Genomic DNA, 22,327 nt, shown 5'->3' on the forward strand with positions numbered 1-22,327 from the left:
AATTTTATGCTTTCTTTGTCATGTTTAAAAATGGTGAGCCCTTTTTTTCATGGAAGTTAGTAATTTTTATAACAGCAATCTTCTGACATTTAAAATGATTTGGTCCAGGCAATAACAGCCTTATGGGAAGCATGGCATTTCTCATCACTAAAATAGGACTAAATTGGCTAGATGCATCCTCTTGAACATAGATAATTCTTGTTATGGTTTTTACTTGCAGTTTGGGAAGATGTCACTAGATAAATGGTGCCTTCCTTGGGTACATAGCCAGGCAAGTCAATCATTGTGCTAGGTGACAATGGTTGAGAAGTTAGAGCCTGTGATAACTCAGCCAATTTGTTTTTTTTTTCTTTTTGAGTAAATGCTTTATTAAGTGCAGCATTAGCCAAAGTGTTTTTTTTAAACATTTACTTTTTATTGTTTTAAATTTATTTATTTTTAATTGGAGGATAATTACTTTACAATACTGTGCTGTTTTATAAGGAAGAGATAAGTTCAGAGTGAGAATTAAAACAATTTTAGACCTGTGCAAAAATAAGTGTTATTTCTTTACTTGTTTCCATATTCAGTTGTTTATATATATGCTTCAAATAATCTCAACAGTGAGGTATAAACCTACCTCAATATCTCTTAAGGCCATAGATCATCTCTCTGAAAAATCTGCTTCAGAAAACTTGAATAGCAGGACAGGAATGTTTGCTATTTTTTCTTGCTACTAGCTAGACCCTTTAGTTTTCAAACATAGTATTTTGTATATGTATTTAAAATGTTTCCAGGCTATTCTCAACCAATATAAGGAACCAACCTCTCTTGACTCCTTTTATCTTATAGCTACTTGCTACAAAATGAAAAGCAATAAAAGAGCATAGGAAGTATCCCTCTGGCACCTACCTCTAACAGAAGAGTGTTCCATCATCATTAGTAGACACTTCTTATTAAGGATCTTTTCATTTTTCTGTTTGTTCTTTCTTAAGGCATGATTAAAGTAACATTGAACCATACCTGTAGGATCCTCCACAATGCCCCCTTTCATTCACCTAATTCTTTTGGACTTCTTTATCCCCTCAGTGTTGCTCCTAACAATCATAACAATAACATTTATGATTTGTTGAGGACCTTGAATGTACTAGGCACCATCAGTAAATTTATATACTTCATCTTCATGGCAGTTTGATCATATAAGCATTTTATCCATATTTTAATATCATGTCTAGAATCATACAGCCAATACATGACAGAACCAAGATTCCAACTCAGAAATGCATCATGTGGGGTTTCTTTTTTCTACTTTACCATACAGCCTAACAATATAGAATATTTGGAGGCTTGAGAGTGCAGTTTAATTTTTAGATTTTCTTAAACTGATTGCTCCTGTGGTTTTACATTTTTATAGTTTTTATCTTTTTTCCTTACTGAAAGTTTAAAGAAATTAAGTTTATTTTATATGAAAGAAACTTTTAAATGGAATAAAACTTAGCTATGTTTTTTTTTGAAAAGTAGTCTCTTTAAAGAAATACAATCTGACATAAATTAGGACATGGATTTAGAACCAGACAGACCTGGATTCAAATCTAGGCTCTGCTTATTTTCTACTTGTGTGCCCTCAGACAAGTGTCATAAACTCTCTGTGTAACAGTTTCTTCATTTGTACAATGCATTTAATAATACCTGTTTCACAGGAATGCTGTACATGAAATGACAATCTGTGCAAGGCTCCTTGTACATTCCTGGCAAATAAACTTTCTTATACTTGTTACATCATGGTTGGAAAGTTAATGAACCTCTGCTAGTCCAGGTCTTTACATTCCATTTCAAGTAGAATATTGCACAGCCCACAGTTATCACAGGATGGTTGAGAAATAAATAACTGAAAGAAGACTGGAGATCAGCTCTCAACTTCACCATAATCTATGTATTAAAAGCCCATATATTTCTATTTCTATTATAACAGACCTCCTCTGACTTGACCTGAGACAGTATGGTAGACAGCGTTTGCAAAATTGAAGTATAATTGACACATTAGTTTTATGTCCCGCCTTTATTTTAATTAATGGATATCTTAGGAAACCTAGGCAGCCTGGGGAAGTGTAGTCCATGAAGATTAATGGCAGTCCGTTTGGGTTCCTAGTACAAAAATATCATAGACATGGTGATTGAAAACCCAACACACATTTATTTCTCATAGTTCTGAAGTCTGGGAAGCCCCAGATCAAGGTGCTGGCTGACTTAGTGTCTGGTGAGTGCCCGCTTCCCAATTCATAGATGACTATCTTTTCAGTGATTTCTCACATGTTAGAAGTGCCAAGGGAGCTCTCTGGGGTCTCTTTTGTAAGGAAACCAGTCCCATTCTTGAGGGCTCCATTCTCATGACCTAATCATCTCCCAAATGCCCCACTTTGAAATGCCAGCACCTTGGGGATTAGAATTCAACATGTGAATTCAGTTGGGATACAAACATTCAGCCCCGGTAGTTATCCTCCAAGATTTTGATGATGTTCTATTACCTACATGTATTATTAGTAGATCAGGACTTAGAAAGATAAAACCTATGACCATCTTGTCATCTTTCTAGCTATGAAAGTATAAGCAAGAAAGCAATTTTCTAAGTTTCTGACCTTGGGACTATATGACAGAGATATCTGTCTCTTTTCTCTGTTGTGCCAAGTATCTTCAAGCTGAGGTTCTATTCCTGGAGTATAGTCTAGTTCCAGGCTATGCTGCTGCCAAGTCGCTTCAGTCGTGTCCGACTCTGTGGGACCCCATGGACTGCAGCCTACCAGGCTTCTCCGTCCATGGGATTCTCCAGGCAAGAACACTGGAGTGGGTTGCCATTTCCTTCTCCAATGCATGAAAGTGGAAAGTGAAAATGAAGTCACTCAGTCGTGTCTGACTCTTAGCGACCCCATGGACTGCAGCCTACCAGGCTCCTCCATCCATGGGATTTTCTGGGCAACAGTATTGGAGTGGGGTGCCATTGCCTTCTCCCATTCCAGGCTATATAGGTGGCTAAATACAAATTGAGGAATACATGAGGAAGCTAGGAAATTGAAATTGGCTCTGCTTCAGAGTCACTGTGGAATACCACATTAAGGGTTGAAGTGATGATACAGAAACTGTCAGGAGGTAGTTATACCAGGATACTATAGCCCAGTTCTATTTCAGGCTGACCCCATTCCTTTGGGGCTAGATTGCAACAGTATTGGGCTCCAAGCTGCCATTCATTTTCCATATTATGTTCATGCCAGTATACCTATTTTTATTGACTGTTATGTTGATAACAGATTAATAATTGATGATAACCTATGTAAAGATATTGGAAGACAAATGTTATAAATTCAGGTTTGTTGCAATTATTATTGTTACTTAATAATTAACTGTCTTCTCAACTCTCAAGGACATCATAGGAACTTAGAAGTTAATAGAGTTATAGCATTTTGAACTTTCTTTAAAAGGTACTAAATAAGTACAATGTATCCCTAACAGTAGAAGTACTTTGATAGTATCCTCCAAATTTATTCAGTGTTTATAGGTTTAAGTGCATTTTAAAAATAAACATGGAAATTTAATGGCTGTAAAACCTTTAAGCATCATTTCTAAACCAATACAAATGGTATTTTGACCTGAGGAAAGGGAGTGCCAGTAAGATTGAATGACTTCGCTAAAATAACTCTCAGGCAATATTCAACTTTTAAAAAGTAATAGATGTAGTTAGCATATTTAGTTGCTAAGTTGTGTCTGACTCTTTTGCAACCTCATGGACTGTAGCCCACCAGGCTTCTCTGTCCAGGGGTTTTCCAAGCAAGAATATTGGAATGGGTTGCCATTTCCTTCTTCTGGTGATCTTCCCGACCCAGGAATCGAATTCATGTCTCCTGGATTGCAGGTAGATTCTTTATTGACTGAGCCACTAAGGAAGCCCTTGTAGCTAGCATGGAGAATTTTAAATGACTTTATTGAGATATAGTTCACATAGTACAGTGGTCACACATTGAAAGTGTACAATTAAATAGTTTTTAATATATTCACAGATGTGTTCAAGGAGTATCAATCTAATTTTAGAACATTTCATTACTTCAAAAATAAACTACATACTCATTAGCGCACCAAATCTCCCATTCCAGCACTAGACAATCATCAATCTTTCTCTCTCTATGGATGCACCTATTCTAAATATTATTATAAATGGAATAATGCAATATGATGGATTTTTGTAACTGGCTTCTTTCAGGTAGCATAATGTTTTCAAGGTCCATTTTATAGTATGTATCAATAATTCATTCTTTTACATTGCTCTATGATATTCCATGGAGAAGGCAATGGCACCCCACTCCAGTACTCTTGCCTGGAAAATCCCATGGATGGAGGAGCCTGGTAGGCTGCAGTCCATGGGGTCACTAAGAGTCGGACATGGCTGAGCGACTTCACTTTCACTTTTCACTTTCATGCATTGGAGAAGGAAATGGCAACCCATTCCAGTGTTCTTGCCTGAAAAATCTCAGGGATGGGGGGAGCCTGGTGGGCTGCCATCTGTGGGGTCCCACAGAGTCGGACCCGACAGAAGTGACTTAGCAGCAACAGCATGATATTTCATTGTGTATATATAGCATTGATTGTTTATCCATTCAGTAGTTGATGAACATTTGGGTTGTTTCCACATTATCTGTTATGAATAGTGCTGCTATGAACATTTATACACAAATTTTTGTGTGGAAATATTTTTTCATATTTCTAGGCTATATATCCTGGAGTATATTTCTAGTTCATATTGTAATTCTATGCTTAAAGTTTTGAGGAAATACCAATTTTTTTTTTTTTTTTTTTCTGAAGTGGTTGTATCACTTTACAATCCAACCATCAGTGTAAAAGGATTCCAATTTCTCCACATCCTGACAAACACTTGTCACATCAGTGATTTTGATTATAGCCACTGTAATGGAAATCTTGATCTGCGTTTTTCTAACAGCTAACAATTTTAATTCTCTTCTCATGTGCTTATTGGTCATTCAAATATCTTATTTGGAAGAATGCCTATTCAGAGAATTTAGCAATTTTGTAAGTGTTCGTTTGTTCTTTGAGTCGTAAGTGTTCAGTTCATATTCTCTATACTAATCCTTATCAGATACATGACTTACAAATATTTTCTCCCACTTTATACACTATCTTTTCACTTTCATGGGGATATTGTTTAAACACAAATGTTTTTAATTTTGATCAAGTCCATTTTATCTGTTTTTTTTTTTTTTTTCTGTTGTTTCTTGTGCTTTTGGTATTGTATCTAAGAAGCATTACCTAAGCTGAAGTAACAAACACTGACTCATATATTTTCTTCTAAGAATTTTATACTTGTATCTCTCACATATAGATGGTTCTTTTGTTTTGAGTTTGTTTTTGTGTATATTACGAGGTAGAAGTTTTTCTTGATTATATAGCATATGAATATCCAACTGTCCCATCACCATTTATTTAAAAGATTATACTTTCCCCATTGAATGGTCTTGTCATCCTTCTTGAAATCAATTGATTACATGGAAGGCTTTATTTCTGGACTCTCAGTTCTATTGTTTTGAGACTATGTGTGTGTGTGTGTGTGTGTGTGTGTGTGTGTATTTCTTCTTATGCTGATACAACACTATTTGAATTACTATACCTTTGTAGGAAGTTTTGAAATTGGGACATATGAGTCTTCCCAATGTCTTCTACTTTATCTAAATTACTTTAGCTATTCTAGGTCCCTTAAATTTGCACATGAATTTTAAGATTAGCTTATCACTTTATGAAAAAACAAATGGAATTTTGATAGTCATCATGCTGACCTGTGGATAAATTTGGGGAATATTCTTGTAATAATAATAATGTGTCTTCTGATCTGTGAACATGGTATGCCTTTATACTTGTTAGATCTTCTTTAATTTCTTTTAACAGTGTCTTGTACTTTTCAGTCAAGTCTTGCCCTTTATTGTTTTAAATTTATATATAAATATATAACTTTTAATGCTATTTTAAATGGAATTTCTTAATTTAATTGTTGGATTTGAAGATTGAATTTTGTACATTGGTATTGTATCCTGAAAAAGTACTGAACTAATCTATTAGTTAAATACTAGTGTATTTCTTAAAGTTTTATTTATATAAAATCATGCCATCTATTAACATAGATAGTTTTACTTGTGTAAAACCTTACTGCATTTTATTTCTTTTTATTAGCTAGTTGCTAGAACCTTCAATATAATGCTGAATAGAAGCAGTAAGACATCTTTATCGTCTTGATCTTGAATGGAAAACAAACAGTGTCTAACCAATACAATGTTATCTGTGGGGATTTTGTAGATGGTCTTTATCAGGATGATAAAGAATAAAACTCCCCTTTTATTCCTGGTTTGTTGAGTACTTTTATCATGAATATGGTTTGGACTTTTGTCAAATGTTATTTCTGTTTCTAATGAGATATGTTCATGTGCATTTTTCTATTTATTTTGTTAACATGGCATATTGCATTTTTTTCTTTTAATTTTCTTTTTTGGTATTTATTTTGTATATCTTTTCTTAGTTTTACTAAGATATAATTAACATACAGTACTGTGCAAATTTAAGGTGTTCAGCACAATGATTTTATTCACATGAAATTATTATTAACCAATTCAGTATTTATTACTAAGCAATAAGCTTAGTTAATATCCATTACCTAACGTGTATTTTTTTAAAAAAAGAAAAAATCTTTCTTTCCTTGTGATAAGAAATCTTGGAAACTACTCCCTTAACAATTTTCAAATATTCAAGGCAACAGCAGTGTTAACTATAGTCATGATGCTGCACATTACATTCCTAGCACTTTGTTATCTTACAAGCAGAAATTTGTACCTTTCATCACCTTCATCCAATTCCCACTCCCCAGTTCCCTGCCTCTGGTAAGCACAAATCAGATATCCTTTTCTATGAGGCTGGGTTTTTTAAAATCTGTTTTATATTCCACATATAAGTGAGATCATTTATCAGTTGTCTCTCTTCTATTTATTTCATGTAGCATAACGCCCTTGAGGTCCACTCGTGTTATTGTGAATGGCTGAATTTCACCCTGTTTGTGGCTGAATAATAGTCCATTCTCTATATATTTTATCGGAGAAGGCAATGGAACCCCACTCCTGTACTCTTGCCTGGAAAATCCCATGGATGGAGGAGCCTGGTAGGCTGCAGTCCATGGGTCGCTAAGAGTCGGACACGACTGAGTGACTTCACTTTCACTTTTCACTTTTCACTTTCATGCATTGGAGAAGTAAATGGCAACCCACTCCAGTGTTCTTGCCTAGAGAATCCCAGGAACAGGGGAGCCTGGTGGGCTGCCATTTATGGGGATGCACAGAGTCGGACATGACTGAAGTAACTCAGCAGCAGCAGCATATATTTTATAGCTTCTTTATCCATTAATCTGTTGATGGGCACTTAGGTTGTTTCCATGTCTTGACTATTTTAAATAATGTTGCTATGAATATCAGAGTGCATATCTCTTTTCTTTAAAAAAAAAAAAAAAACTTTTTATTTTGTATTGGGGTATAGCTGATTAACCATGTTGTGATAGTTTCAGATGAACAGCAAAGAGATTCAGCCATACATATACATGTTTCCATGCCCCCTAAACTCCCCTCCCATCAAGGCTGCTGCAAAAAATTGAGCAAAGTTTCAAGTGTTGTACAGTACGTCCTTGTCTCCATTAGATATAGTCCCAAAAGTGAAATTGATTGATTATATGGCAGTTTTATTTTCAAATTATTGAGGATCCTTCATATTGTTTTGTGTAATGCCAGTGCCAATTTATAATCCCACCAACAGTGTGCAAGTGTTCCCTTTTACCCACATCTTTGACAGCATTTTTTATCTCTTGTCTTCTTTGATGATAGGCATTGTAACAATCGAGGTGAAATCTCATGGTAATATTAATTTGCATTTACCTTATGATTAGTGATGCTGAGCACATTTCATATACCTGCTGACTATTCATCTATCTTCTTTGGAAAATGTCTATTGAGGTCCTTTGCCCATTTTTAACTGGATTATTGTTTTTTTGCTATTAAGTTGATGAGTTTTTAAAGCCTATTTTGGATATTGACCCTTAACCAAACACATGTTTTGAAAATGTTTTTTCTAATTCCATAGGTTGTCCTTATATTTTGTCAGCCATTACTTTTTGCTGTGCAGAATCTTTTAAATTAATGTAGTTCTTCTTGTTAATTTTTTATTTTGTGCTTTAGGTGTCATATACAAAAACTCATTGCCAAGATCCATATTGAGGAGATTTTTTTTCCTATTTTCTTCTAGGAGTCTTACAGTTGCTAGTCTTCAATTCACTTTGACTTAATTTTGTGGGTGATGTAAAATAGGGGTTTAGTTTCATTCTTTGCATGTGAATATCCAGTTTTCCCAGCAACATTTATTAGAGAGATTGTTTTTTCTTCATTGAGTAACCTTGGTTTCATAGTTAAATATTATTTGAACTTATATGGATTAGTTCATTTCTGAGCTCTTGATTCTGCTCCATTGAGCTATGTGTCTGTATTTTATGCCACTGCCATACTGTTTTGACTACTGTAGCTATTTCCCTTCCAGTTTTATATATATATAATTGACATACAGAACTATATAAGTTTTAAGGTGCACAACTTAAAGTTTTGACTTACATACGTCATGAAATGATTACCATTATATTATATATACATAGATTTTTATAAAAGAATTAAGTGTCTTTCCTCATGATGGGAATTCTTAGGATTTACTCTCTTAATGACTTTCATATATAGCATACAACAGTGTTAATAATATTAATTATGTTGTATATTATATCCCTAGTTCTTGCTTATCTTATAATTAGAAGTTTGCACATCTGACCACCTTTATCCATTTTTCCTTCTCCTCTCCCTGCATCTGGTAACCACAGATCTGATCTTTTTATGAGCTTGTTTTCTCATAATTGACCTATAACACCATGTGAGTTTCTGGTATACAACATAGTGATTCTATATTTCTATACATTACAAAATGACTACCATGATAAGTCTAATTAGCATGTCACCATGCAAAGGTATTACATTATTATTGACTACATTTCCCCACACTGAACATTTCTTCCGCATGACTCATTTGTTTTACAACTGGAAGCTGTGCCTCTTAATTTCTCTCACCTATTTCCCTCATATGCCCCTCCCCACATCAACCACCTGTTTGTTCTTTGTCTCTATGACTCTGTTTCTGTTTTGTTATGTTTGTTCATTTGTTTTGTTTTTTAGATTCCACATATAAGTGAAATCATATGATATTTGTTTTTCTCTGACTTATTTCACATAGCATAATATCATCTAGGTCTATCCATGTCACAAATGGCAAAATTTCATTTTTAATGACTGAGTAACTGTCTGTGTGTATCAGATTTTTCTTTATCCAGTCACCTATTGATGAACACTTAGGTAGCTTCCATACCTTGGCTATTGCAAATAGCACTGAAGTAAACATAAGGATGCATATATTTTTGAAAAAATGCTTTGTTTTCCTCAGCAGAATACCCAGAAGTAGAATTACTGGATCATATGACAGTTCTATTTTTAATTTTTTAAGGCTCCTCCATACTGTTTTCAATAGTGATTACTATAGCTTTTTAATATAGCTTGAATTCAGGGAATGTGATACCACCTGCCCTTCTCTTTCTCAGAATTGTTTGGATATTTGGAGTCTTTTGTGCTTCTACAAAAATTTTAGGATTATTTTATACTTCTACCAAAAAAATACACCATTGAAATCTTGATAAGAATTGCATTGAACCTATAGATATCTTTAGGTAGTATTGACTTTTTAACAATATTAATTTTTCCAATCCATGAATGCAAGATACCATTTTGCTTATTTGTGTCTTGTTATATTTCTTTCATTAATGTCCTATAGTTCAGAAAGTAGACACTTTTCACTTCCCAATTTAATATATTCCTAAGTATTTTATTATTTTGATGCAATCATATATGGGATTTTTTCTTTATTTCTTTTTTGGATAATTCAGTTTTTAGTATGTAGAAATGTTACTGGTTTTTGTGTGGTAGTATCATGCTATTTTACTGAATTCATGGATTAGCTCAAACAGTTTTTTGGTGGACTCTTTGGGATTCTATATATAAAATTTTGGCATATGAAAATAGAGCCAACTATATCTCTTACTTTCCAATTATGTTTTTTATTGATTTTTCTTGCTTTATTGCTCTGGCTAGGACTTCAATACTAGCTTGAATAGGAATGATGAGAGTTGGCACCTTTGTCTTATTCCTGATCTTAAAAGTGAGGCTTCCACCTTTCACCATTGAATATGTTAGCTGTGAGCTTTTCATGTATGGTTTTTTTATGTTGAGGAATGTTCCTTCTATATCTGTTAAGAGTTTTTTTTTAATATAAATTTATTTTTTTTATCATGGGGATTCTGATGTCACCTATATGGCAACATGAAAGTGAAAGTGAAAGTTGCTCAATCATGTCTGACTTTTTGTGATCCCATGGACTATATAGTTTATGGAATTCTCCAGGCCAGGATATTGGAGTGGGTAGCCTTTCCCTTCTCCAGGGGATCTTCCCAACCCAGGAATTGAACTAGGGTCTCCTGCATTGCAGGCCAATTCTTTAACAACTGAGCTATGAGGGAAGCCCCTATAGGTTGTTCTTAATTTCATTTCCCCTCACAATGAAAATATTAACAAGTATTAACAACTAACAACTCAAGAATAAGACACTACTGAGTGAATAGTAGAACATAGGAATGAGACTGAAGCATCCTCTTGCACCACAGAGAATAAGACAGATTGCATTAGAAGGGTAAGAGAAGTAGCTACATGTTGACTGCATTGTCTCTCACCAAGGCCGGCACAGCACCATGTGTACAGGTCTCCACTGAGCCTTTGTTCCTCCTGTGGGAAGAGAGAAATAGGAGACAACTGAGGGACAACAAACCTACCCCCAGCATTTTGGAGCACTTTTCAGGAGCACCTAATCTGCAACATGGGCATTCTCATGAGAATGTGTGAGGCTTGACCACTACAAATCTGATTACGATGAAGAAAGGGGGAGGGGCTTGCAACAACCAGCACATGCTGCTGCTGCTGCTGCTGCTGCTAAGTCACTTCAGTCGTATCCGACACTGTGTGACCCCAGAGACAGCAGCCCACCAGGCCCCGCCATCCCTGGGATTTTCCAGGCAAGAACACTGGAGTGGGTTGCCATTTCCTCCTCTAATGCATGAAAGTGAAAAGTGAGAGTGAAGTCTCTCATTCGTGTCTGACTCTTAGCGACCCCATGGACTGCAGCCTATCAGGTTCCTCCATCCATGGGATTTTCCAGGCAAGAGTACTGGAGTGGATTGCCATTGCCTTCTCCGACAAACTGCATTCATGTTTGCAAATATGGTAGTGTATTTGCTATATAGTAATTCCAACCAGCAGTTTTGTCCATCTGTAGAATCAAGTTAAGGCTGCATTCTGACCATGATGGGGTACAGATCTATCTGATTTGAATTCTCAAAGAGGAGCTTTGCTGACCAACCTACTGCGGAAATTGTCTCCTGGCCCCATCTGACTGAAAGAATTGGTAACAACTCCTGGAAGCTCTGGGGGCCCAACAGCACTTGAGCTAAGAGGTGGGCAGCAGAGCCAATAGTTTTTAGAACATCAGTGGTCCTGTTCAGTAGGGGAAATTTCGGTGTGGGTTGGCTTGGGTTAAGACAACAAACAAAGAGTCTTTCTGACATTGGAGATGGTTCTTTTGCTTAGTATAGACAGGGAAGATAATTTGTAGTCAAACCCATTTCTGAGTATAACCTTCATTCCAACTGAAGAGGGAACCTAATCAGAGCATATGAGAAGGTATATAACCCATCCAACAGCCATGCTTACAGTGGAACTTAAAAAGAGAGCATAGCCATGACTTAGTCCATCTGCAGAACAAAATCTGGAGCCTGTATGGCCACAGAATTCAGAACATAATCTTGCCTGATTTTGGTCCATAAACAAAGTGATATGAAAGTCATAGAGCCTATTCTGCTGGCCTGACAAGGCAGGTAATCAAATTCATAGCCATGCCTACTCTTGAGTATAGTTCCCAGTCCTAAATACCTAGTTAGCCTGAACAAAGAAAGCAAACAACTGAAGAGTACATTCTGTAGCCTCACATAAGCAAGATACCAAGCCAGCAGTTCTATCCAACTATTCTGAGCCAGTGGCATACACCCTCATCCCTGTCTTCAGAGTTCTTGGATAGTGACCTTGCCCCAAAATAGACCCTGATAAAAATTCCACTTGTCCAAGGACATTACCACAGATATGCCCAGAAATCCAGTCTGAGTTGATGGGTGAAGAACTATCTCTACCAAAGAGAACCTTTAAAGTCTGAGGGAGGAGACCACTTATTAAAATGGACAGGTGCCAACTTAAGGAATCACTAAAAATCAGGTAGATGTGACATCACCAAAAGGAAAATAATTTAGCTCCAGTTCAGTGCAGTTCAGTTACTCCATTGTGTCTGACTCTTTCAGACCCCATGGACTGCAGTATGCCAGGCTTCTGTGTCCATCACCAGCTCCTGGAGCTTGCTCAAACTCTTGTCCATCGAGTCAGTGATGCCATCCATCCATCCATCCAACTGACCTTAAAGAAATAAAGACCTCTGAACTTTCAGAAAAAATTAAGTGGCCATGTTAAGGAAGTTTTGTGAACTATGTCAAACCACAGAGAAATAATTTAATGAAATAAAGGAAACCATGTATAAACAAAACAGTTCAAAGAGGAAATAACCATATAAAAAAATAGAAATCTTAGAGTTGAAAAATACATTAACTGAAAAATTCAGTATGGGTTAAAAAAAATAGGTTTGAACATACATAAGAAACATTCAATGACCTGAAAGACAGAACAATGGAAATTACACTCAGAGTGGCAAAAAGAAAAAAGAATGAAAACGAGTGAGGAAAGCCGATGGGAATTATGGGACATGGTGAAAAGCAAACTATTCACATTATGAGAATTTCAGAAGGTAAGAGAAAGGAGAGAACGTATATTTAAAACAATAATGGTAAAAATTTTCCTGAATCTGAGGAGAGAAAAGGATATCCAGGTACATGTGACCTAAGGAATAGTTTGAACCTAAATAGAGCCTCAATGAAAGACACTGATTAAATTCATGAAAGTCAAAGACAAAGATCAAATTTTAGAGTGCCAAAGAAAGAGAGTAATTACATAGAAAAGAACACCTATACAACTATTGGTGGATCTTTCAACACAAAATTTTCAGGCCTGGAGATGATAGAATGACATATTCAAAATATTGAAAGAAAGTATCAACCAAAAATTCTATACCCAGAAAAGCTGCCCATCTGAAACAAAAGAGAGATAAAAACAAGCCAAATACAATAAAGTTCCTTATTACACCTGCCTTACAGGAAATGCTAAACTGAGTTCAAGTCAAAAGATACCGTTAAGAACATATGAATGGAAAGGTAACTAGTAATGTTAAATAGTCATAATTATAGTCTGCAATATAGTACTGGCAGTGCTTAATATATTTATAACTAGATTATAAGTTAAAAGGACTTCCCTGGTGGCTCAGACAGTAAATTATCTGTCTACACTGAGGGAGACCTGGGTTCGATCCCTGGGTCGGGAAGATTCCCTGGAGAAGGAAATGGCAACCCACTCCAGTACTCTTGCCTAGAAAATCCCATGGACGGAGGAGCCTGGTGCAGGCTACTGTCCACAGGGCCTCAAAGAGTCAGACATGACTGAGCAACTTCACTCACTTATAAGTTAAAAACTTAGCCAAAATAAACATAACCACTGTAAATGGAAAAATAATTAAAACTAAAATTAAGGAATCCTATTGAAGTTAAGTTGATCAATTTAAAATAAGGCATTTTATATTTAAGATATTTTATGTAAACTTCATGTTCAACAGAAGGGAAAATCCTGTAGCAGTTACATAAATGAACATGATAAAGAATTCAAAGAATGCTGATCTCAAAAGAGGAGAGTAGTTAAAAAAAAAAAAAAAAGGAACAATGGATCTACAAAATATTCATAAAACAGCCTTGAAAATGACAATATTAAGTACTTACTTATTAATAAACAGGATAAATTATTCAAATAAAAGACATAGTATGGTTGAATGAATGAAAGAGCAAGATCCAATGATATGCTGCCTACAAAAGACTCACTTTAGCCTTAAAGACCCACATAGATTGACAGCAAAGGAATGGAGAAAGATATTTCAGGCAAACGGTAACCAAAAGAAAGCACGGGTAACATGGGTAATATCAGAAAAGAAAAGAGACTTTAAAATGAAAATGGTTAAAAGGAGACAGAGAAGTTCATATAATGAAAAGGGGGGCAATTCATTAAGAAGATACAACAGTTGTAAATCTGTATGTAGCCAATGTTAGAGCATCTAAATATATAAAGCAAAACTAACAGAGCTAACAAAGAGATAAACAGTAATAAAATAATAGGGACTTTGTAATCCACTCTCAACAATGGAGATAGCATCCAGAGAAAGAAACAATAAGAAAACAGTGTACATAAACAATGCTATACCAAATAAACATAGCAGACATATATAGAACATTCTAATAACAGCAGAATACATACTCTTCTCAAACACACATAAAACATTTTCTAGGATAGACTGCGTGTTAGAACACAAAACAAGTCTTAGCACATTCAAGAAGATTTAAATATATCAAGTATCTTCTCTGACCACAGTGGCATGAAAATAGAAATAAATGAGGAAAGCTGAAAAATTTAAGAGCAAAGTGAAATTAACACTCTCCCAAACAGCCAAAATATAAGAGAAGTAATTAAAAGGGAAAAAGTTTCTCAAGACAAACTAAAATGAAAACACAATATACTAGCACTTGTGGGAGTCAGCAAAAGCAATTCTAAGAGGGAATTTTATAGCAATAAATGCCTATATATTAAGAAGCAAGAAAGATTGCAAGTAAAATAATCTAACTCTGTGCCTCAAAGGATTAGAAAAAGAAAAACAAACTGAGCCAAAAGTTTTGGAAGGCAATATTGAAGATAAGATCAGAAATAAGAAAATGAAAACATAGGAAAGATTAAAATAATTAAGAGATTCTTCTTAGAAGATGCAAACAAATTTGAAAAAAAAACTTTAGCTAGACTATACAAGGATGAAAGAGGATCCAAGTCAACAAAATTATAAATGAAAACGGAAACATTACTACTGATACCACAGAAATACAAAGGATCATCAGAGGCCACTATGAACAACTATACACAAGCAAATTGGACAACCTAGAAGAAAAATAAAAATTCTTACTAACATGCAATTTTCCAAGACTGAATCAAGAAAAATTTGAAATGTGAAAAGACCAATTACTAATAAAATGATTGAATTAGTAGTCACTAATTTCTTAGTTAATAAAATCCCAGGAACGTTTTGCTTCTCCAGTGAATTTTACCTCACATTAAAAGGAGCATTAACTCCAATATATCTCAAATTCTTTCAAAAAATCAGAGTAGAGATGTTTCCCAAACTTATAAAATAAGAAGCCAGTGTTATCCTGAAACTAACACCAGAAAAGGATACTGGTAGAAAAGTGCAGGCCAATATCCGTGATGAATATAAATACAAGAATCATCAATAAAATACTTGAACACTGAATTCAGCAGTATTTTTAAAGTATTATTCACCATGATCAAGTGGGAATTATCCCTGAGATGCAAGAATGCTTCAACATATCCTCGTTCAACATTTTCAACAAATCGTATGTTCAACATATTCAACATATTTAACATCAACATATTGATGTAAATTGACATTTTAATATATTAAAGCACATTAATAAAATGGAAAATAATCATGTGACCATCTCAATAGACACAGAAAAAAGACTTTTAACAAAATTCAACACCCATTCATGATAAAAACTTCTTAAAATTTGAAATGAAGCAAGTTTAATTATTTAATTTTTTAATGGATGTACGTTACTGTATAAGGCTTACAACGTGAAGGTTTCATTAACATATATTGTGAAGTAATTATCATAATGGGCTCAGCTAACCTCCATATTCTCATATAGATATAATTTTTAAACTTTCCTTTTGATGACAACTCTTAGGATTAACTTTTAAGAACTTACTTCTATATCATACATCAATGTTAGTTATCATCATGACGTTGTACATTATATTCCTAATATTTATTTACATTATAATGGGAAGTTTGTACAATTTTGACCACTTTCCTCCAATTCTCATGCCCTCTATATCCAACTTTGGTAACCACAAGTCTGATCTCTTTTTCAATGATTTTTGTTATTTTTTAAGATTCCACATATAAGTGAAATTGTACAGTATTTTATTCTCTAACTTATTTTACTTAGTATAATGCTTTCAAAGTCCATCCATGGTGTCACAAATTGTATGACTTCCTTGTTTTTTAATGACTGAATAATATTCCATTGCACATATATGCCATAACTACTTTGTCCATTCCTCCACCAATGGACAATTAGGTTATTTTCATACTGTAAATACTACTGCTATGACATGGAGTACAGATTTTTTTCATTTTAGTATTTTCATTTCTTTTGGATATATACCTATAAGTGGAATTGCTGGATCATATGGTAGTTCTACTTTTAATTTTTTGAGGAAACTCTATCATTTTCCATACAGGTTGTACTAATTTATAACCTCGCCAGAAGCTCCAATAATTTGCCCACCTGATGTGAAGAGCTGACTTATTGGAAAAGACCTTGATGCTGGGAAAGACTGAGGTTATGAAGAGAAGGAGGTGACAGAGGATGAGATGGCTGGATGGCATCATTGACTCAATGCACATAAGTTTGAATAAACTCCAGGAGATAGTAAAGGACAGGGAAGCCTAGGGTGCTGCAATCCATAGGATCACAAAGAGTCAGACACGACTGAGTGACTGAACAACAAAGCACTGTACAAGGATTCCCTTTTTATCATGTCCACTTCAGCATTTGATTCAGTTCAGTTCAGTTCAGTCACTCAGTCGTGTCCAACTCTTTGTGACCCCATGAATCACAGCACACCAGGCCTCCCTGTCTATCACCAACTCCCGGAGTTCACCCAGACTCATGTCCATTGAATCGATGATGCCATCCAGCCGTCTCATCCTCTATCATCCCCTTCTCCTCCTGCCCCCAATCCTTCCCAGCATCAGAGCCTTTTCCAATGAGTCAACTCTTCGCATCAGGTGGCCAAAGTACTGGAGTTTCAGCTTTAGCATCATTCCTTCCAAAGAAATCCCAGGGCTGATCTCCTTTAGAATGGACTGGTTGGATCTGCTTGCAGTCCAAGGGACTCTCAAGAGTCTTCTCCAACACCACAGTTCAAAAGCATCAATTCTTTGGCACTCAGCCTTCTTCACAGTCCAACTCTCACATCCATACATGACCACTGGAAAAACCATAGCCTTGACTAGACGGACCTTTGTTGGCAAAGCAATGTCTCTGCTTTTGAATATGCTATCTAGGTTGGTCATAACTTTTCTTCCAAGGAGTAAGCATCTTTTAATTTCATCGCTGCTCTTGTCTTTTTGATAATGGCCATTCTAATAGGCTTGTGGTGATATCTCATTGTGTTTTTAATTTGCACTTCCCTAATTTTGGCCACTTGATGCAAAGAGCTGACTCATTTGAAAAGACCCTGATGTTGGGAAAGATTGAAGGAAGTAGGAGAAGAGGACAACAGAGGATGAGATGGTTAGATCGCATCACCGATTCAATGGACATGAGTTTAGGTAAACTCTGGGAGTTGGTGATGGACAGGGAGGCCTGGTGTGCTGGGGTTTATGGGATCACAAAGAGTCAGACACGACTGAATGACTGAAATGAACTGAACTGAATGACTAGTGATGGTGAGCATTTTTTAATGTATCTGTTGGCCTTTTGTATATCTTCTTGGAGAAAAGTCTATTCAGGTCCTTTACTCATTTTGTGAGCGGGGGGTGGGGGGGGGCTTCTTCGATGGCTCAGCTTCCTTTTGTATATTTTCTTTGAAGAAATGTCTGTTCAGGCCCTTTGCCGATTTGGGGGTGGCGGGGGGCTTCCTCGATGGCTCAGTGGGAAAGAATCTGCCTGCAATGCAAGAGACACAGGAGATGCAGATTCGATCCCTGGTTTGGGAAGATGTCCTGGAGGAGGAAGATGGCAACCCACTCCAGTATTCTTGCCTGAAAAATCTCATGAGCAGAGGAGTCTAGTGGGCTACAGTCCATGGGGTCACAAAGAGTTAGAAACTTTTTTAATTGAGTTATTTAGTTTTTGGCTATTAAGTTGCATGTGTTCTTTATATGTTTTGGATGAAAGCTCTTATCAGCTACATTGTTTGCAAATATTTTTCCTATTCCATAGTTTATCATTTTTGAATCATTCTTTCGCTATGTGGAAGTTTTTTAGTTTGATGTAATCTCACTTGTTTATTTTTGATTCTGTTTCTTATGGTTTTAGTTATCATATATAAAAAAAAATTATTGTCATGATCTATGTCAGTTTTTTCCTATTTCTTGAAGGGCTCTTATGGCTTCTGGTTTTACACTTAAGACCATTTTCAGTTAATTTTTGTCAGTGTTAGATTCATAATCTTTTTGCATATGAAATCTAATTTTTTCAGCACCATTTAATAAACTATCTTTTCTCCTTTGAGTATTTTTGGCCCCCTTGTAAAATATTAGTTGACTATAAATCCTCTGTCTTACTTCTGTTGTCAAATAGAATATACTGTATATGTCTGTTACAGCCATTTTTTCCCTACAGTATCAGTTAAATGCTTTGCTTCTTTATTGATATTCTACCTGAATGATCTATCCCTTTCTAAAAGTGAGGTATTAAAGTCCAATTATTCTTGCATTGTTTTTTATCTCTTCTTTCACTTGTGTTAGTGTTTGCTTTTATATATTTTATGCATTTCAGTATGATATATATATTATATATATATATATATATATATATAATAAATGTATTCCAATGTTGGGTGCATACATATTTATAATCATTATTGCTTCTTGATGGGCTCATACCTTTGTCATTATATAATGACTTTCATTGTCCCTTTTACCAATTTCATTTTTAAGACTATATTTTCTATTATAAGTATAGCTAACTCTGCTTTTTTTAGGTTGCCACTTGCTTGAAATGTTTTTTTTTTTTTTTTCATCCCTTCATTCTAAGTCTATGTGTATATTAGGTTAAAATGAGGCTCTCACTAGTTTTCAGTGGACCTTGTTCTTTCATCCTTTCAGCCATTCTGGTTCATTTGACTGGAAATTTAATCAATTTGCATTTAAATTCGTTATTGATAAGTAAGGACTTACTATTCAGTTCAGTTGCTCAGTCGTGTCTAATTCTTTGTGACCTCATGGACTGCAGCATGCCAGGACTCCCTGCCCATCACCAACTCCCAGAGCTTGCTCAAACTCATGTCCATCGAGTTGGTGATGCCATCCAACCATCTCATCCTCTGTTGTCCCCTTCTCCTCCTGCCCTCAATCTTTCCCAGATTCAGGGTCTTTTCAAATGAGTCAGTTCTTCTCATCAGGTGGCCAAAGTATTGGAGTTTTACCTTCAGGATCAGTTCTTCCAACAAATATTCAGGATTGACTCATTTGATCTCCTTGCAGTCCAGGGGACTCTCAATAGTCTTCTCCAACACCACAATTCAAAAGCATCAATTCAGATGGGGAGCATATGTATACCTGTGATGGATTCATTTTGATATTTGGCAAAACTAATACAATTATGTAAAGTTTAAAAATAAAATAAAATTAAAAAAAAAAGCATCAATTCTTCAACACTCAGCTTTCTTTATAGACCAACTCTCACATCCATACATGACTATTGGAAAAACCATAGCTTTGACTAGGCGGACCTTTGTCAGCAAAGTAATGTCTCTGCTTTTTAATATGCTGTGTAGGTTGGTCATAGCTTTTCTTCCAAGGAGCAAGTGCCTTTTGATTTGATGGTTTTAGTCACCATCTGCATTAAATTCTACTCAAGTTTCAGTAGACTATAAGATAGACACTGGAATATATCCAGGGACATAAAACAAGATGCAAAATTTTCATGGTCTAAAGTTGTATAAATTATACAGAATCTATTTACTTATCACTGTGGAACTATGTTAGAAATCAATGTCAAGATATATTTGAAAATAACCTACATATTTTCAAGTGTAGTGTGACATTTACTGAGAGAGATCTTTGACTTTGCCATTGAAAGCCTCAATAAAGTTAGACTGGAGAAAGCACAGGGGGTGATTGCAGAGAAGAAAGCATTTAAATGAAAAATTAGTATCAAAATGAGAAATTAATATTAAAGATACATTAAACAAAATCTCATGTATTTGGAAATTAAATGTCCACATTAAATGATGAGAGTATCTAGAAAGTCATAACAAGGAAAATTACAAAATATTTGTAATAGAATAAGAATGAAAAGAGAATTTGTCAGATTTTGTTGCCTGCAGCTGAAGCTGCTCAATGTATTTAAATACAACTTGGCATCTTCAATGAGGTATGAAAATATTAATGGACATTACTAAAATTTTGTGAAATTTGAATAAAATCTGTGCTTTCATTTTTAATACTGTAATATTGTTAACTCCCTGTTTTTTATAACATAGTATTTCTTTATATTCTCTAGAAGTTTCAAGCCTCATTAAAATTTTTTTTAAGTCACCAAGATAATAAATTTTCTAGACTTTTAGTCATAATACTAGATGCTGAAATACATTGAATTATATCAAAGTTTTGAGTGAATATAAATCATAAATCTAGTATTCTATTCATACTAAGCTAAACAAGTGGAATCAAAATATAATTTTTGACTAGACAAAAATTCATAAATTAAAAAATATATATATATTATATTATACATTGTTGTTGTTTAGTCACTCAGTCATATCTTACTCTTGGACTGTAGCCACAGGGACTGTGGCCCACCAGGCTCCCCTCTCCATGGAATCTCCCAGGCAAGAATACTAGAGGGGTTGCCACTTCCTTCTCTAAGGGATCTTCCCCACCCAGGGATCAAACCCAGGTCTCCTGTATTTGAAGGCAGATTCTTAACCACTGAGCCACCATGGATTGCTTTTTTCCCCAAAGCTCCAGATTTGTTTCTAATGAGCAGCCATGTTTTAAAAAATGGATTATATGATCATCTTTTACTTTTATCTAGTTTCACTTTTTCTATCTCATATCCAGTGCTCATTTAGTTTATGTTTTCCAATATCTGTCTCTTTGTTGTTGTTATTCTTTCTCAGTCCTTTATCAAATGTAGTAGAAAAAAACTTCTGTGTGTATGTATATATATACACACATACATACATATACTATAAAATATATATGCTTATGTATATATATGCTATATAAAAAATGCTATATATATATATTTATAGTTTGTGTGTATATACAAATAGATTAAATGCACCAATCAAATGTTATAGACTGGCTGGGTGGATGAGAACTTGTGCATGTATTCACTTCCACTTACCACATCACTCTACTTAACCCCCAAAATTGTATGTAATAATTTTATATTGTTAGGTTAATTATGCTTTTATTATGGCTTGCAGTTGTAATTATCTTTTATTTTTTTTTTGGTCTGGCTATTGATTGTGAAAACTGATAAGCATCTTTTACTATCGTGATTATATAACTATTATTTGCTTAATACCATTTTATACCATTGTATAGCATTGGTCCACAGAAAATAATAGAATCTATATCACTAAAGCTACCATTTAATAGAAAAACTCCAATAACTTTTTAAAAATCCAGATGCATATTAGAATTATCTTGGAATTATTTGTTTTTTCCCCCAAGCTCCAGATTTGTTTCTAAGGAAACATGTTTTACATTTCAGATAATTATTGATATGTACTATCCTGTTACCAATTTCTAAATTGTTTTTGATTTATATTGTGTATGTCTTTTCCTTCTCTTGTGTTTCCTTCCTAGGGAAATTTCTTTAGTATTTGTTGTAATGTTGGTTTGGTGGTGCTGAATTCTCTTAACTTTTGCTTGTTTGGAAGGCTTTTGATTTCTCTATCAAGTCTCAATGAGAATCTTTCTGGCTAGAATATTCTTGGTTGTTGGTTTTTTTCTTTCACCAATTTAAATATATCATGCCATTCCCTTCTGGCTTGTAGAGTTTCTGTTGAAAAATCAGCTGATAAACTTATGGGATTTCCCTTGTAGTTTATTTGTTGTTTTTACCTTGGTGCTTTTAATATTTTATCTGTCTTTAATTTTAAAATTTTGATTAGTA

At 34.8% G+C, this 22,327-nt stretch overlaps 1 protein-coding gene across 1 annotated transcript in view; it reads left to right on the plus strand.

Moving 5' to 3' along the window:
* The window catches only part of HDX (highly divergent homeobox), a 215,246-nt gene that overhangs the window by 36,382 nt on the left and 156,537 nt on the right, over positions 1 to 22,327 (plus strand). The gene's annotated exons all lie outside the window — the stretch shown is intronic.

This window comes from Bos mutus, chromosome X (assembly GCF_027580195.1).
Source record: "Bos mutus isolate GX-2022 chromosome X, NWIPB_WYAK_1.1, whole genome shotgun sequence".
Lineage (NCBI taxonomy): Eukaryota > Metazoa > Chordata > Mammalia > Artiodactyla > Bovidae > Bos > Bos mutus.